This window comes from Triticum dicoccoides, chromosome 6B, assembly GCF_002162155.2.
Source record: "Triticum dicoccoides isolate Atlit2015 ecotype Zavitan chromosome 6B, WEW_v2.0, whole genome shotgun sequence".
Lineage (NCBI taxonomy): Eukaryota > Viridiplantae > Streptophyta > Magnoliopsida > Poales > Poaceae > Triticum > Triticum dicoccoides.
In genome coordinates this window covers 508,783,138-508,798,471 of record NC_041391.1, presented here as the reverse complement: position 1 = coordinate 508,798,471, position 15,334 = coordinate 508,783,138, and the positions used below count along the sequence as shown (strand labels likewise).

Genomic DNA, 15,334 nt, shown 5'->3' with positions numbered 1-15,334 from the left:
CAGGTTCGGGCCCTCTTGATGGAGGTAAAACCCTACGTCCTGCTTGATTAATATTGATGATGTGTGTTACAAGAGTGGATCTACCACGAGATCAAGGAGGCTAAACCCTAGAAGCTAGCCTATGGTATGATTGTTGTCCGTCCTAAGGACTAAAGCCATCCGGTTTATATAGACACCGGAGAGGGCTAGGGTTACACAGAGTCGGTTACAATGGTAGGAAATCTACATATCCGTATCGCCAAGCTTGCCTTCCACGCCAAGGAAAGTCCCATCCGGACATGGGACGAAGTCTTCAATCTTGTATCTTCATAGTCTTGGAGTCCGGCCGATGATGATAGTTCGGCTATCCGGACACCCCCTAGTCCGGAACTCCCTCACACGCGACGGATGCGAGGGATGAAGCCATCGCGGCGGCGCCCTCGCCGCCGTCGCGCAATAAGAGGTCACCAACGCCCACGTCGAGGAGGCAATGAGGGAGGCGCTCTATACGTTAGGGTTAAACCCTAACCAGCACGGCCTCGTCAACGCCGCCGTGGCCGCGGCCAGCACCGGCTCATCCGCGTTCCCTCGGATGGTGCTACCCGGCTCGCCCCACGCGTTGGCTTGCACCCCGATGCCAGGCTTCTATGTCTACCCGCAGGCCTCCCGCCTCTCCTAGGAGTGCTCGCCCGAGGTGAGTGTGGTGGCACCTTCAACGCCCGCGCCCGCGCCCATCGACCTCAACGCCACACCGGTGGCCGGTGGCTCGTCATTCGAAGGCGCGAGGAAACGCGCGCAGCACATGCCAGCCGACGTGCTGCCGGGCGCACGCAACCTGTTCGACGGAATGCCGGCCTCCGGCGACAACGACTACATGCAGAACATCATCTTTGAGGGTGGTATGCCGGCCGCTGGCGGTGCCGCCAGGGCTGGCTACGACCCCGACGAGACACAAAGCTAGGACGACCGAGGGGCGTTCACGCCATCCACCTTTGATCAAGATCAAGTGGCCTTCATGCATGATCAGGTCGGCCTGGACCTGGGCAGCTTCCCACTCGACCACGAGTTTTCGGAGGACTACGGGCAAGAGGAAGAGGACGAGTGCGACATCGAAGGGGAGCCTTTGTTCGAGGACGAGCTCGCCAACCAAGCCGCCGGGGCGAAGCCGAAGCGCAAGAGCAAGCGGACCAAGGCCTACACGGTGGCCGAGGACAAGCTCATTTGTGAGTGTTGGAGAGACATTGGGCAAGACCCCAAGACGGCCGCCGAACAAAAGGCATCAACCTTTTGGATTCGTGTCCACCGTGAGTTCCATGAACGCAAGAAGTTTTCGCTGTACCAAATAGTAAGCACGCGCGGGTGGATGTCCATTTCGAGGCGATGGAGGGTGATCCAACAAGAGTGCAACAAGTTTTTGTGCCACTCTTGAGAGCGTCAAGGCCCGCCCCGTGAGCGGCATCCGCATGCAAGACATGGTATGCTAGCAAGCCACCCTCTTTTGTGTCATTCCATTTATGCTTGTGTGTTCATTTGCATACCATTTTACCAATATGCTTGCATGAAATACATTTGTAGGCATTTCAAGCTTTGGAGGCATTCAAGGTCCAACACAATGGCAAGTGCTTCAACCTCTCCCATTGCTTTAGGGTCATCAAAGACAAGGAGAAGTTCAAGGCCCAATATGCCGCCCTCAAGTCGCGTGGGGGGAAGCAAGCCGTGGAGGAGGTTGGGGATGGAGAGAAGGCACAGACGCGGGGGAAGACCAACTCCAAGAAGGAGGACAAGCGGGATGCGGCGTCCAACGCCTTGATCGCTAGCGTGGAGGGCATGCTGAGCAAGAAGGACTCAAAGGAGGAGGAGCGCCGGTGATACAAATAAGAACAAATGAACGCCTTCATGAAGATCCAAAGTAGGAGGCTTGAGATGGAGGCGAAGAAGCAAGCCAATATGCTTGAGATGGGAGGCGGAGAAGCAAGCCAAGATGCTAGAGATCGAGGCTGCCAATGCCAAGACCAAGGCGAAAGAAGTGGCTCTCACGAGCATGATGACCGGGGTGGAGATCATGAAGGTGGATCTCAACACCGTGTCGCCAAGGAAGAGGTCGTGATCCGAGAAGATGCAGGCCGACATGCTCAAGTTCGACGACGAGTGACCTATGGCGGCGAGCGCCATCCCTTTTTTGTATGCCGGCAGGTGTGCTGGCATGACCACGGGGCCGCGATGGCGTGCTCAAACTCAAGTCTCACCCTTTTTTGTGTGCTGGCATGTGTGCCGGCCGCTGGCGAGTGTGCTAGTATGAACTGTGTGGTGTTATTTTGAAGCTGGCATTTGTATGCTGGCGTTGGCATGGTGCCGGCATGAGCTTCGGGCGACGACATGGCCGCTTGCACGATCTATGGCCGCGGGCCATTTTTAAAGTTGCGTGCGGACATGAAATGGTCGGCGCGTTGGGCGCACTGCCGACCCAAATCTAAAACAGGGCGGACGTCTGGCAGCGACCGACCCAAACGGACAAAAGCGCCGTCCGTTTGGGTCGTCCTATTGGAGTTGCATCCAACGTGGCTCGGTTTTAATTAGTACTTTTATTATACTTTTCCACTCACGCATCATGCATGGGAATATGTTTAATCTTAGGGGCCACGTTGGGCGTGTTGACTCAAGTTGTTAATTAACACAGTAGTGTGCGCCATGACTTGACACGCCAACTATGGAAACGGTTCCGGCCGGATGCGCCATATTCATGCGGTGTTTGTAATTTTGTACTATATACCAATCCGCTGATATAGGACCAGACAGTGGATAAATCTCATATGTAATGGAAATTTAGCCAACTGAGGGTGTAACATTTTCGAAACGCAGGGAAAGTATTACTTGTGCATCTTGGGCTGTACGTCTTTTTTTTTACTGTAAACGATATAAATTCAATCGATACGTGGACTCTGTTCATAGCTTTGGTCAACACAATTCCGTTGGCAAACACTTGTGGCGGGTTGTCGTTCTTGGACGCATGGATCAGTTGATAGTGTGTGCCTGATGAAGTTGTTGTGTACAGGCAAACTGATAGAGAGAGGACAGGAGCAAGCTTTATGGACAGGCATACTAAATATAACAAAATGTCGTTAGATGACTACATGTTAGGTAATGACCTCACTAGTGATGATTTGGACCCCAGGAATCAAGATCGAGATGGGTGAGAATGAGATCTGCCGATCAAACAACATATACAACTAAACACGTTCGCCATGCAGAATTTTGTAATTCATGTGATGGAAGTGTGATCATTTTTCTTTTGTCAAACGCTGTGACCATACCTACCACGCTGCATGCAAGTCCAAAACTGAGAACACACATTTTCCGTTCACGATATCTACAAGACAAAGGGAAGTACTTGTATATCTTTGCCTTTCGATGTCGACCGAAAGTGCCCTTCTCAGCTCGAGCTCATATGAGCTCGGTATGAACAGTAAGAAACTTTTTTTTGGTAAATATTTTGAATGCTTGCAAAGTTTCATCATAGAATGACATTTGTGGAAGTTGTGGCAAAAGAAATAAAACTAGAACTCCAAACTCCTTTTGAAAATAACATTTTTAGAGCATCAAATTTTTTATTTTGCCACGTCTTCCATGATGAACGGAATTGTGTTGTCCTTTGCGGACGGCTTGATCAGTTGATAGTGTACAGTACCTGTTGCAGGGGTAGTGTAGAGGCAAACGCATCGAGAGAGAACAGGAACAAGCTTTATGGGCAGGCATCCAAATTATAATAAAATGTCATTGTACTAAAGTTGCGTCACTTGGATCAGAGAGAGTAGTACATGTTAAGGCAATGACCTCATTGATGATGATCTGGACCATATGAATCAAGATTGAGATGGGTTGTAAGACAAAGATGTATCGATCAAACAATGTATATATAACGAAACACGTTCGCCATACAGCAATATTTTATTCATGGGATGAAACTGGGACCATACATCGACGCGTTGCATGCAAGTCCAAGAATGAGAACGATCATCTTTGGCTGCTGGCTGCGGCATGACATTTATGACTATAATCATGTGCATGGAATTTGTTAATTTAACACATTAGCTATGAGATTAATTGATTCCAGTTTGCATATGATCGCTTCATCAAAAAGTGTTTGCATAGATTGTGTTTTTTATTAACTAGCAATGTGTCTGTGCTATGCAACGGATTCAAAATAGAATAGTACTTGTTCAAAAACTTGAAAGAAAACACTCTTGTTTTGATATACATAGACCACTAAAAATATATTACGTTCCATTCAAAATATATTTCTCAGGCTGTTTTGATGAGGTGAGGGAGGGATGTGGTTGCTTTCAAGAGATAAGGGGTTTTCTGCAAATTGAAGCAGAGAAGTGGGCTATTATTGCAAAAATGCCAGAACTTACCTCGCAGCCGTTAGATGCAGATTTAATGGTCAGAAATGACAGATGGCAGACACACCATCATCACCAACTGAATCTTTTATGGAAGTAGAGAAACCACAACTTTTGGGGATGATGCAACACAAAACCACAATTCCTGGGGATTTTGCTAAAATTACAACTCTAGGACAAATCGGTAACAAAAACCTCAAATCTAGATTGAACACAAATCTAACGACTGGGTCCCATAAGTCGTAGACACAAAGTGGTGGAGAGCTAATTTTTAGCCCAAGCTCACGCCGGAGCTCCGCTTGAGCTGAGCCGGACCAAGCTCAAAATAAACTTGTATACATGTTTTAGCTTATAAAAACTATCAAAATTTTAAAATGGCTGGGCTGAATAGGATGAACATTTCCAGATTGACCACTAAAAGATGTTTTAAATTATTGTAGATTATTGTTTGAAATTTTGAATATTTGAAGAAACTTTGGCTAAATCTTACAATTGCCAAATTTTAAAATGTTTTCAGTAAATTGGCTGAAATTTTCGCAAAGTGATCATTTGATGTTTTGCCTTACTGGTATTTTTCAGTTTTTTTAACTTAAAATTTTGGTCACATCTATATAAAAATTGCCCAAAGTTTAAATATTTCATCTTATTTGAAGATTTTTTTAAAATTTTAATTTAATAAGTTATCTAAGGTAAACTTGGCTTAATGCGACCTCTCAAGGCATGCTATTGCAATAGCCGGTTAACATGGGACCCACATCCAACTAAAAAACATTGGGCCCACATGACATAATTCTTATTAACTGACCAATAGGAGGATTTTTTAGATTTTCTTTGTTTAATGTTAGTAGTGCAGTTGTAACTTTTTGGTCAAAATCTTCTTTTTTTTGGTTTTCTGCTACCTTACTGTCAAATATTGCGTATTTGTGCAAATTCAAATTTTTTATTTCCTCTTTTAGGCAATTTTTTTATTTGCTAACCGAGTGTGTGTTCGTTGAGCCACACTTGTTCACACAGCCCAATTTGAAGTGGTTGGGCTCCTAACTATAAAGATGTTCGTGTGGCTGGTGACATGAAGAATGCGATGTTAAGTGGCCCATCACGTAGCTAAGCGTGACCTTCCCCATAATGGAAACTTAACGGACGCTCGTCGCGTCAAGTTGTCGCTAATACGTCCCTCAAAAAAAAAAGTTGTCGCTAATTCGCACAGAGCGAGCGACCTAGTGACCAAGATGGCCCGGCCCAGTTATGAGATAATGAACGATCTATAGTGTTGGTTTCGGGAACATTCTAGAATGTCCCTGACCGGTTTCAGGAACCTTCTAGAAGGTTCCTCAACCGGTTTTTTTATTTTTTTTCTGTTTCATGTTTCGTTTTAGTTTTTGCTGTTCAATTTTCTCTGTTTCTTTATTACATTTTTTATATTTCCTTTTAAATTCCTTTTCCCTCTCCTTTTGATTTCTTTTTTGTATTTCAGAATTTCAATCCAAAATTTGGAGAATATTAAGAAGTTCAAAAAATGTTATTGTTAATAATTTTTGTTCACAAATAAAAAAATGTTCTACATTTTATATAAACATGTTCGTATATTTCAAAAAATGTTCATAAATTCAAGAAATGTTCCTGTTTTAAAATTTAGTTCATAGATTAAAAAAGGTTTACAAATTTATAATAATGTTCGCTTATTAGTAATTGTTTTCAGAGTTTCAAAATTTGTTCACAGATAAAAAATGTCCATTTTGGGAAAATGGTCATATTTTAAAAAAATGTACATTTTGGGAAAATGTTCATGTTTTAAAAAACCTTTTCGTTTTTTTTACAAAATTTGTTCACACTTTTTGAGATTTTGCGCATCGTGATTTTGAATCCGTACTAACTCGCCACTTTTTTGTCGCTTTTTACACCGCTAGCTTCTCCTATGTGGGCCGGCCTAGGCGGAGAATGCCCTGTGCGAAGCCCGGGCCAGTCTGCCCGCAGAATGCGTAATATTCCATGCATTTCCTGTCAGGCTTCCATGCTTCTTGTTTCCTATTTTTGGTATATTTTTTCCTTTAGTTACAGGAAATATAATTTTTTCTAATGAATATTTTTTAGAACTAAGTAAACATTTTATAAAATAAATAAAACATTTTTAAATTACATGAACCTTATTTTTGAGTATTTGCACACATCCTTTCATACGTGCACAGTTCTCCAAAAAGTGTGGACGCTTTTTAAATAACATGAACATTTTTATAAACATTTTTTTCCAAAATGTGTGGACATTTCTAAATGCTTGATATTTGTTTTAATTAATTTTTTTTACTATGTAACCTTTTTTTATTTATATGAAAATGATTCAAATGCACGAAAAAGGTGTGAACACTCTTTTATATTCAATGCACTTTTTCAAGATGCATTAGGTGTTTTTAAATATTTCATGAACACTTAAAAAATCATGCTATTCGGCCTAAAAGTGTCTTATAGTAGCAGGACCCCATATTTGTCACTTTGTACGACAAATAGTCCCTAAAACGCATGTGTTGCTCACTCCTGTCATGCAGGAAAATCGGCAAGTTCACTCCTGACAAATAGAACGGCAGCTCTAACTCCAGAAAAAAAACATGCACCTCTTTTTGGCCGAATAAAAATGGCCGTCAAAAATCAAGAATTTCCCAAAAGTTAATGATTTAAAAAATATTTATAATTTGTTTTAAATGTACATGGAATTTCTTACTTAATCATGAAATAAATTTAGAAATTGTTCATGAATTCCAAAAGGGGTATTTGTAAATTTTGAAATCAATATTCACAAAATTTAGAAAATGATCATAATTTCGAAACTAGAATAGAACCACTGAAAATATGGAGGAAATAAAAGAGAGAAGCCATAAAACCTGGGAAAGAAAAAAGGCAAGAAAAACTACAATAGAAAATCGTAGAACCAGAGCAACTACTTGCGCTACAGGACAACCTTATATGGGGCCCAATTACCTCTGGTTTTGGTAATCTTCTTTTCCCGTTTCTCCACCGACTTTCTGTGTTTTTTCTGGTTAATAATTTAATTTCTTTTTCTTTCTTTTTTCCTTCTTATTTCTACTTTTTTTATTTTTATTTTCAAATTCATGAAGGTTTTCAATGTGCATGGTTTTATTATACGAAGATTGTTTCATGTCAATATTTAAAAAAGAGAACAAATCTTTATATTTTCAAGAAAATCTGTTAAATGTGCGTATATTTTTGCAGCTATGCATTTTTTGAGTGATACAAACATTTTTATGTGTTACGAACTTATTTTGAAAATTGGGCGAACAGATTTTTAGGTTTCATTAATATTTCTTTAAAAATGTTATGAGGAATATTATAAATGTGTGAATAGTTTTTTTGAGTTGTGCGTATTTTTTAAAATGCCCTGAAAGTTTCCTTAGAAATGCAGAAACAAATAGAAAAAAACTGTGAGCAGTTTTAAAAGGTTCGGGAGAAATTTTTTGAATTGTATGAATATTATATATATATTTCCAAAACTACACTTATACTAATAAATTGAGAAAAAATAACAACGAAACTAAAGGCGGGAACAGGAGAAAAGGGTGGGTTGTCAACACGCGAGCAGCTATGAACTTGGGCCCGAGCCATTTACCGTTTTCTGTCAGCGAGCACCTCCCAGAAAGTGAGACATAGACGCGCTCACAGATCTACAAAAAAAAGCGCTTACTATTCGTTGTAACAAGCGAAGAATAGCATTCCCCTAAAAAAAATAAGCCGAGAATAGCATTTTCTTATAGCAGCCCCTCAGGCCCCATTTGTTTGGGGTTCTGCTACGACCATGGAGTTACTTTTGTAGGCAAACTATGTGTTTGGACCGAGATTTGCTTGTGGCCTATGGAAGGACGCAATCTTTTCCTCTCGCGCACTTTCTGGTGCACGATTTTTTCAAACATTTATTGTAATACAAAAGAAATCATCCACAAAATCATGCATGCAGATTTGAATGTTCATTAAAATTATAAATTGTCAAAACCTTATACTGAGCTTTGCATTATGTACAAAAATACTAACAATCAACAGTGGTCAAAATGCAAATTCAAATTTGTAGAAACACAACCAAATTTCTTGATTTTGCACAGATCACATTCTTTCGAGTTATTTGATGAAATTTTGCATGTTCAACGAAGTTGTAAATTGCTACATGTGTGTTTTTTCTGGTGATTTTTTAATAAACGAAAATTTCAAAAAATATCAAAAATAAATATATGTGTGCGTGCGTGCGTGCGTGCGTGCGTGCGTGCGTGTGACTAATAAAACAAGTTGGAGCAATCTGGTGTATATTCTGTGTTTATAGAGCGGTGATGGACCGAAAACTGGCAAATCAACCGGGACCAGACAGTTCTGACCATGGCGAGTCTACCTGGAAGGTGTTATGGAAATTAAGGGCATCTCCAATGCACAGCCGCTTAACCAGGCGCTTAGAGGTGGAAAACGATGGGATTTCATTAAGCACCGATTGCAAAAATCTAGGTTCCCAACGCACAACCGTTGAAACAGGCGCTTGGATTACATTATAAAAAAGGCAACAATCCACAGCAATTAGGCTAAGCGCCCGGCTCCTTCTCTTAGGCCTACGCGTGACCAGGCGTCAAGATTCGATGGCCCAACCGCCTATCGAGCAGGGAATTATTCCTGGGGCCTCGCTCTTAGGGTCCGCGTTGGGCCAACCAAAAATTCGCATGTTCTTGGTGGCGAGTACTGTAGAACTTCTTACAGACTCATGGGGAGATGTTGCATCACCATTTTCACGAAGATGCATTATGTCCGATGTGGATGCCATGATGAGACGTTATTTCATGCACTTGACAAGTGCGGTCATGCTTACCGGTTCTAGAATGCATCGGAGAAATTTTTTGCTGTCAAACTACCAAGGCTGGATCCTGGGACATTGCCCAGAGATATTGTTGATCCGAGTGTCATGAGAAAGGATCAAGCTGCCATTGTTGTGTTAGTGATGTGGGCAATTTGGACGAGCCGAAACAAGTACACGCATGAGGAAGTCAAGTTCCAGCCGATGCGGTCTATGGAGCTGATCAAGGAGTATATTATGGCCATCGACTTACGTGAGTAGAAGAGGTCCCAACCAGTGGTGAAACACTTGTGGAAACCACCGGATGAGGGATGGGTTAAGAGATGGAGATACTGATGTTGTGTGTGGATGCACAGGCACTTATATAGTGGTTAGAAACCACGAAGGTCAGTTCCAGCTTGGAATGTGTCGCATATACCCGATGTTGTATGAGGCATTTGTCGTGCAGCTTGCGGCGCGCCGAGATGCTATCTTATGTGTGATGCGGCAGGGTTACTCTAGCATCATCAATGAGATAGATTGCCAGGCAGTGGTGTCAGCATGGAAACATGAAACGATTGTTCTGTACACACTTGTGTAAGGAGAGGCTAAAATTCGTGTTTTGACCCTTTCCTTGTAGTTTGTCCAGATCTGACCCCCGTTTGAACAAATTTTAAAATCTGACCCTTTTTCCTACCGCCATGAGGCCCGGCGGTAGGATTACCTAGCCTACCGTCAGAACCTTCGGCGGTAGGAAACTTATCCATGTCAGCAGGCGTTAACGGCCTCCGTCACACCCTACCGCCGCTGATCCTGGCGGTAGGCTGTCTGAACCTACCCCCGAGGTCCCTGGCGCTAGGATATGGACACTTATAAGCATGCAGGCCAGTTGCCCGACCCCCTTCCCCCCACCCAGCCCCCCTCCCCAAGAACAAAGGAGTTCCTCTCGCCCCTCTCTCATCTCCTCCACTCCAGTCCTTTGATCTTCGTTGTTTCTTCATCGTTTTTGCGGATCGAGATGGCCTCGAAGAAAGAAAAGTAAGATCCTTCGATCCCTCCAATTAGTTTTTGTGAAATAGCTTCCGATTCATCGCATTATTTGATTCAAATCACTCCTATTTTTGAAGTAGATTCAAATTTTTGAACCCTAGGATTGATTTAGGTCGATTCTAGATGTTATCATGTGTTAGATATGAACTCTAGTCACTAGTTGGTATGCTTATGTGAAGATGAACCCTAGTTCATATTATTTTTGGAGGTTTTTTTTTATATGATGCATGTTGGAGGAATTTGTTGTGATATGATGATGCATGTTGATATGCTATGATGCAAGTAGTTGATGTAGGTGGAGAACAAATGTTGTACCCTCAAGATGAACCTAGTTCATAATTTTTTGTGTTTAAAAATTTATGATATGATGAATATTGGAGATATTTGTTTTGATATAGGATGCATGTGGATGTTATATGATGCAAGTAGTGGATTTTGTTGGAGTAAAAATGGTGAACCCCTCAAGATGAACCCTAGTTCATGTTTTTTGTTTTGTTTTTTGAAAAAATATGATATGATGCATGTTGGATGTTGTTGGAAAAATATGATATGATATGATGCATTTGAACCTTGGTATGATATGATATGATGCATGATCTATATGTTTCCTAGTTCATGATGAACCCTAGTTCATGTTACAAATTCTTTTGATATGCTTATGCTTATGTTTATGCACTTTTTTAGGAGGCCACTGATACGTCTCCAACGTATCTATAATATTTGATTGTTCCATGCTATTATATTATCTGTTTTGGATGTTTAATGAGCTTTACTATGCACTTTTATACTATTTTTGGGACTAACCTATTAATTGGAGGCCCAGTCCAAATTGCTGTTTTTTTGCCTATTTCAGTGTTCTGCAGAAAAGGAATATCAAACGGAGTCCAAACGGAATGAAACCTTCGGGAGAATCGTTTTTGGAACAAACGCAATCCAGGAGATTTGGAGTGGACGTCAAGGAAGCAACGAGGAGGCCACGAGGCAGGAAGGCGTGCCCAGGGGGGTAGGTGCCCCCACCCTCGTGGGCCCCTCGTGGCTCCCCTGACCGACTTCTTTCGCCTATATATATATATATACTCATATACCCTAAAAACATCCAAGAGCGCCATAAAACCCTATTTCCACCGCCGCAACCTTCTGTACCCGTGAGATCCCATCTTGGCGCCTTTACTGGTGCTCCACTGGAGGGGGAATCGATCACGGAGGGCTTCTACATCAACACCATAGCCTCTCCGATGAAGTGTGAGTAGTTTACCACAGACCTTCGGGTCCATAGTTATTAGCTAGATGGCTTCTTCTCTCTCTTTGATTCTCAATACAAAGTTTTCCTCGATCTTCTTGGAGATCTATTCGATGTAATACTTTTTGCGGTGTGTTTGTCGAGATCCGATGAATTGTGGGTTTATGATAAAGATTATCTATGAACAATATTTGAATCTCCTTTGAATTCTTTTACGTATGATTTGTTATCTTTGCAAGCCTCTTCGAATTATCAGTTTGGTTTGGCCTACTAGATTGATCTTTATTGCAATGGGAGAAGTGCTTAGCTTTGGGTTCAATCTTGCGGTGTCCTTTCCCAATGACAGCAGGGGCAGCAAGGCATGTATTGTATTGTTGCCATCGAGGATAAAAAGATGGGGTTTATATCATATTGCTTGAGTTTATCCCTCTACATCATGTCATCTTGCCTGATGCGTTACTCTGTTCTTATGAACTTAATACTGTAGATGCATGCTGGATAGCGGTCGATGTGTGGAGTAATAGTAGTAGATGCAGAATCGTTTCGATATACTTGTCGCGGACGTGATGCCTATATACATGATCATGCCTAGATATTCTCATAACTGTGCACTTTTCTATCAATTGCTCGACAGTAATTTGTTCACCCACCGTAATACTTATGCTATCTTGAGAGAAGCCACTAGTGAAACCTATGGCCCTGGGTCTATTTTCCATCATATAAGTTTCTGATCTATTTTATTTGCAATCTTTACTTTCCAATCTATATCATAAAAATAACAAAAATATTTATCTTATTATCTCTATCAGATCTCACTTTTGCAATTCGCCATGAAGGGATTGACAACCCCTTTATCGCGTTGGTTGCAAGGTTCTTATTTGTTTGTGCAGGTACGAGGGATTTCAGTGTAGCCTCTTACTGGATTGATACCTTGGTTCTCAAAAACGAGGGAAATACTTACGCTACTTTGTTGCATCACCCTTTCCTATTCAAGGGAAAACCATAGCATGCTCAAGAGGTAGCAAGAAGGATTTCTGGCACCGTTGCCGGGGAGTCTACGCACAAGTCAAGACATACCAAGTACCCAGCACAAACTCTTATCCCTCGCATTACATTACTTGCCATTTGCCTCTCGTTTTCCTCTCCCCCACTTCACCTTTGCCTTTGCCTTTGCCTTTTCTTCGCCTTCTTCCCGTATGTCTTTTGTTTGTGTTTCCACGTGCCTTCTATTTGCTTGCTCTTTGCTTGCTAAAAATCTATTGATATGGATCCACTTAAAGTGTTCTACTTGGATCATCTTCGATCCTTATGCGCTCGTGCTAAAACCCCAACTAGCCTAGTTGATGGGAAATCTTTAGATGAGCATGCTCATTTTGTGCGTCACTTTATGTCTGAAAAAGGGAGACTCTTATGGGATCAAATAAATAGATTGCTGTGTTATGCTTGGAATCTTTGTGAAATTTATGATTTTACTTGTTGCTCTAAGAACCTTAAAAAACACCTTCCCTACCTATGTGAGTTTAATGATAATGAAATCTTATCTTCTTATGGAAAGGGTGTTTATAGTTACTATGATATCGAACAAACTGAAGAATTTGTCGTTTTAAGGGTGCTCATGAAGTTGCTTCTTTGATTGAAAAGTATGATATTACTCTCTACAAATCTGAAAATTCCGACATACTTAAATATTGCTATGAAAACTATGCTCATAATGCCTATGTCAAAGAATTCATTGAGAGAATGACCGTTGCTTTGGAAGAAAATAATGATATGCATGAATCTATAGATAATGATGATTCTGATGATTTGATTGAAATATCCCTTGATGAACACGATGCTTGCTATTCTTGTGGCCATGATGCCAATATTTTTGAAGACGAATTTGCTATAGTTCCTTGTGTTAAACATGAGATCGTTGCTATTGCGCCCATACTTGTTAGTTCCTTTGATGAAAAAAGCATGATTGCAATGATGTTATTATAAATTTTATTGATGGCAATTGTGTTAATGATAGGCAAAACCTCAAGCCTGGGGATGCTAGTTTTGCTATGACTACTATTTGTTGCAATGATCATGATTGTGGTGATTCTTCTTATGATCTTGAAAATTTATTTAAGCTCCATGATGAATATGAGATTGATAATAATGTTTGCAATAATATTGAAAGTGGGTTTGGAAGAGTGTCAACTTTAGACCCCACATATTTGGAAAATGTTCAATCTTATATTTTTTTTGATAAAAGTGGGTTTGGAGAGGTCATGACTTTAGTTAATGATAATCCCACTATTTTGGAAGAGTGTCAACTTCACATACATGTGGATCGTGTTGAGAATATGTTATGTGATAGCTATTTTGTTGAATTTGCCTATGATCCTACATGTAATTATTATGAGAGAGGAAAATATGGTCGTAGAAGTTTTTATCTTACTAAATTACCTCTCGTCATGTTGAGATTGCTATCGTCTCTTTCTTCTTCCTTGCATATGCTAGTTTTTGCTTGCCTTGCAAATTTGTTTGCTTATAATATGCCTATGCATAGGAAGTATGTTAGACTTAGATGTGTTTGTCACGTGTTTCATGATGCTCTCTTTGCGCTTCAATTCTTGTCTTTCATGTGAGCATCATTAAAATTATCAATGCCTAGCTAGGGGCGTTAAACGATAGCGCTTGTTGGGAGGCAACCCAAATTTATTTTTGTTCTTTGCTTTTTGTTTCTGTTTAGTAATAAATAATTCATATAGCCTCTGGATAGATGTGGTTTTATGTTTTAATTAGTGTTTGTGCCAAGTAAAACCTATAGGATCATCTTGGGTGATAGTTAATTTGATCTTGCTGAAAAATAGAAACTTTTGCACACACGAGAATAATTTTCATAAATCACAGAAACGTGATTTTCAGTTGATTCTTTTTGAATAATATTAATAGACAAATTATCTAGGACTTAATATTTTGGTAGAATTTTTAGGGTTCCAAAAGTATTCGAGAGTTACAGATTTCTACAGACTGTTCTGTTTTTGACAGATTCTGTTTTTCATGTGTTGTTTGCTTATTTTGATGAATCTACGGCTAGTATCGGGGAGTATGCACCATAGAGAAGTTGGAATACAGTACATTTAACACCAATATAAATAAATAATGAGTTCATTACAGTACCTTAAAGTGGTCGTTTGTTTTATTTCGCTAATGGAGCTCATGAGATTTTCTGTTAAGTTTTGTGTTGTGAAGTTTTCAAGTTTTTGGGTAAAGATTTGATGGATTATGGAATAAGGAGTGGCAAGAGCCTAAGCTTGGGGTTGACCAAGGCACCCCAAGGTAAAATTCAAGGACAATCAAAAGCCTAAGCTTGGGATGTCCCGAAGGCATCCCCTCTTTCATCTTCGTCCATCGGTAACTTTACTTGATGCTATATTTTTATTCACCACATGATATGTGTTTTGCTTGGAGCGTCTTGTATGATTTGAGTCTTTGCTTTTTAGTTTACCACAATCATCCTTGCTGTACATACCTTTTGGGAGAGACACACATGAATCAGAATTTATTAGAATATGCTATGTGCTTCACTTATATCTTTTGAGCTAGATAATTTTGCTCTAGTGCTTCACTTATACCTTTTTAGAGCACGGTGATGGCTTTATTTTGTAGAAATTATTGATCTCTCATGCTTCACTTATATTATTTTGAGAGTCTTTTAGAACAGCATGGTGATTGCTTGGGTTACAAAATTAGTCCTAATATGATGAGCATCCAAGATAGGTATAATAAAAACTTCCATATAGAGTGCATTAAATACTATGATAAATTTGATAATTGATAATTGTTTTGAGATATAAAGGTGGTAATGTTAGAGTCATG

The 15,334-nt window shown here is 40.5% G+C and overlaps 1 pseudogene; it reads left to right on the top strand.

Moving 5' to 3' along the window:
* The first annotated feature begins 613 nt into the window (after nt 1-613).
* LOC119321226 lies at nt 614-1,848 on the top strand (annotated as a pseudogene).
* Nucleotides 1,849-15,334: the final 13,486 nt, after the last annotated feature.